This window comes from Nicotiana attenuata, unplaced genomic scaffold, assembly GCF_001879085.1.
Source record: "Nicotiana attenuata strain UT unplaced genomic scaffold, NIATTr2, whole genome shotgun sequence".
In the NCBI taxonomy this organism is placed as follows: domain Eukaryota; kingdom Viridiplantae; phylum Streptophyta; class Magnoliopsida; order Solanales; family Solanaceae; genus Nicotiana; species Nicotiana attenuata.
Window position 1 is genome coordinate 166,518 of NW_017671492.1, and position 3,814 is coordinate 170,331.

Here is a 3,814-nt window from a genome sequence, read left to right on the forward strand (position 1 = left end):
CCTTGTCTGTTTATTTGGGACTACGGATGTGGTATTCCGGTATATCTCCCTACCCAGTGATATGGACTATGGGAAAACACCCAGGAGATCCACTGATTATTTACTTTTGGGCTACAGGACGGGATCCTGGTAGACCCCCGGTTGTTATCTCTATGTTGAGTTGTATACCTTCTATGATTATTTGCCTTGGTTGTGGTTGTTGTTTCTCTCATTATCTGTATTTCTTTACTACTGCTCATCTTCCTTATATATTATATTATACGACCGGTAGGGCCCTGACCTTCCTCGTCACTAATCGATCGAGGTTACGCTTGGCACTTACTGGGTACCGCTGTGGTGTACTCATGCCCTTTCCTGCACATGTTTTTGCGTGTGTAGATCCAGGTACTTCCACTCAATCTTATCACACTTGAGGCGAGGCACTTCTGTAGATACTTCGAGGTATATCTGCCACGTCCGCAGATCGAGGAGTCCCTTTCTATTCTCTATACTAGTATAGCCCTTCTGTATCTTCCTTGTTGATAGACATTTCTGGAGTTAGAGCCTTTTATGTACTCTTAGCTTGTGATTCATGGGGTTCCAGATTTTGGGAGTGTTAGGTTGAGATTCTTGTACTGTTATATGCCGGGCGGCATCTTAAACACTGTTTCATTTTGTTATCTCGTTTTTTTAATTGTTTTCTTTATGAAATTATTTCTTTTCCACATTTGTTAGGCTTACCTAGTCGTAGGGACTTCAGGTATTATGACTTGTGCGCGTGGTCAAAATTGAATTTTGGGAAGTTCGGAGTTGATTTGGAAAGAAAATTCTCATTTCGGAAGCTTTAAGTTGGAAGAATCTAACTAAGGTTTGATTTTGAGTAAGCGACCTTGGAATCGAGATTTGAAGGTTCCAACAGCTTCGTATGATGATTTTGGACTTGGGCGTATGTCCGGATAGGGTTTTGGGTGACCCGGGAGCGTTTCAGCGCCTATTGTAGAAGTTGGCATTTTGGAAAAAATTTCATAAATTTGGGTTGAAGTGCATTTCAATATTATCAATGTCCGTCTGTGATTCCGAGTATGGGAATAGCTCCATATAGTGATTCTGGTCTTAGGAGTGCGTCCGGATGTGGATTTGGAGGTCCGTAGGTCATTTCAGGGTCATTTGGCGAAAGTTTGAAATTTGAAGGTTTTTGAGAAGTTTGACCGGGAGTGAACTTTTTGATATCGAGGTCGGATTCCGATTCTGGAAGTTGGAGCAAGTCCGTAATGTCGAATGTGACTTGTGTGCAAAATTTGAGGTCAATCAGGCGTGATTTGATAGGTTTTGGCATCGAATGTAGAAGTTTAAAGTTCTAAAGTTCATTAAGCTTGAATTGGGGTGCGATTCATGATTTTGGTGTTGTTTGATGCGATTTGAGGCCTCGAGCAGGTCCGTGTTATGTTATGGGACTGGTTTGTGTGATTTGGACGGGGTCCCGGGGGTCTCGGGTGTGTATCAGGGTGGTTTCAGATCAATTTGTGCTATTTTGGAACTGTTGTTGCTGGTGTCCGAATGCGAGGTAGAGGTTGCAAATGCGGAGGGATTTCCCGAGGAACCTACGCGAACGCGAACGGTCAATCGCGAACACGTAGAAGGAAAAGGGGGATGCTGGGCCTGGAGCCATTTAGCCTCCGTGAACGCGTAGCTCCAACCGCGAACGTGAAGCAGTGGAGTCTGGAGCCTTCGCGAACGCGAAGAAGGGCGGACCTGGGCTGGGCAGAATATTTTAAGAGTGGGGTTTGGGTTCATTTCACCCATTTTTCACACGGCTTGGGTGATTTTTGAAGCTTTTGAAGAGGGTATTTTATCATCAAGCATGAGGTAAGTGATTTCTACTAGTTGTGAGTTAAATACAAGGTTTATACATGGATTTAGGCTTGAAAATTTGTAGAAATTTGGGATTTAGAAGAAAACCTAGAAATTTATATGTTTAGATTTTGACCACGAAATTGGACATGAAATTGGAATAAATTATATATTTGAGTTCGCGCTATTATGGGTAATGTTTATCTTCAAAAATTTTCGAAATCTGGACATGTGGGCCCGAGGGTAATTTTTATCGATTTTTCGAGTGGAGTTGAAAATTGTTGTAAAATGGATTATAATGAGTATTAGAGTATATATTTATGGATTTGCTCATTTATTGACTAGTTTTTGGAGCGTTGGGCATCGGTTTGAGTTGTTGGAAAGGCTTGGGAGCCGGTCATGGAACTCCGGAGCAAGGCAAGTCTCTTTTCTAACCTTGTAAGAGGGATTTAACCCATAGGTGAATTGAATTCATCTGTGCTCTTATTTGCGGGGGCTACGTATGTAGGAGGTGACGAGAGTCCGTACGTAGCTACTAGTTATACCAATGTCCGGGTAATTTTAGGTATACACCATGCCTTGTTGATATTGTTATTTGATTATGCTTATCATTTGCCTTGAAAGGAGTTGAGATTGAGTATTCTTATTAAATTGCTTTGAAAAGAGTCGAAATTGAGGAATTTGAGATTTTAAAAGCCTTCTTTTTGAATTTCGTATTTTTTTGAAAAAAAATTAGGAATATTATAATAATTTGAGAAATCTATTTTCAACCGCGTCGCAAATATATTCCACGAGCGGGGTAAATTTTTCACTACTCTCATGGGAGCGGGCCGATTGCCTCGGCAGGTTAAATAGATGCATCTATGGTTCGTGCCGTTCGACCCTCGGCAGTGCACAATTTATATCTATACGTTGGATCGGGCCGTACGACCTCAGCATGACTTGCGCATGATAACTCTTTGGAACTAATAATAATTGTCATTGCTTTGTTGGCTTGAGATATAAATTGTTAAATGATAAAAAAATGAATTTGGGAATTTCCATTAGTAATAAAATTGTTGATTATTTCCGGTTATTGAATTTTCAGCTATTATGTATTCCATGCTTAAATATAATATCGACATTTTATTGTTAGCCCATAGTAAGTATCGGAGTCGACCCCTCTTATTGGGTACGCGTTGATTTACGTACTCATACTATACTTGCTACACAATTTTGTGCAGGTACATATATGTCTAGTGGCCTTGTGAGAGCAGAGGCATGTTTAATGCGGGAATTTAAGTGAGCTGCATTCCATATTACGGTCCGCACCCAGCAGAGTCTCCTTCAGAGTATTTATATTTTTCATGTCCAATTTGTATTCCGGACAGATGCTGTATTTTATTTTACTTCCTAGTTGATGCTCATGCACTTGTGACACTGGGTTTTGGGGTGATTATGGGTTGTTCAGTATTGGTAATGTTAAACTATTATTATTTACTCTGTAAATTCTATCTTTTACTATTAAATTGAAGGAAATCATGATTTCAAATACTAAAATGAGTAATTAAGTTAATCAATTATTGTTCGCTTGCCTCACAGCGGTGTTAGGCGCCATCACGATCTTTAATGAATTTTTGGGTCGTGACACATGAGTAGCTCCGTATGATATATTATGACTTATGTGAATCATTGGTTTTTGTTTTTAGATTATTCGGAATCGATTTGAAAGAATGAATTTTATTGTTGAAGCTTTTAGTTGGAAGAGTTGACCAAGTTTGACTTTTGTGAATTTTACCTCAGAACGAAGTTGTGATTGTTCTGTTAGGTCCGGATGATGATTCTAGACTCGAGCGTATGTCTGGATTTGCATGTGGATGTTTCTAGAAGGATTCAGCACTAATTGGCAAAAGTTGGAAATTTGAAGGTTTGGAAAGTTCATAAGTTTGACCAGAAGTTGATTTTGATGATATCGGGTTCGGATTGTAGTTCTGAAAATCGGAAT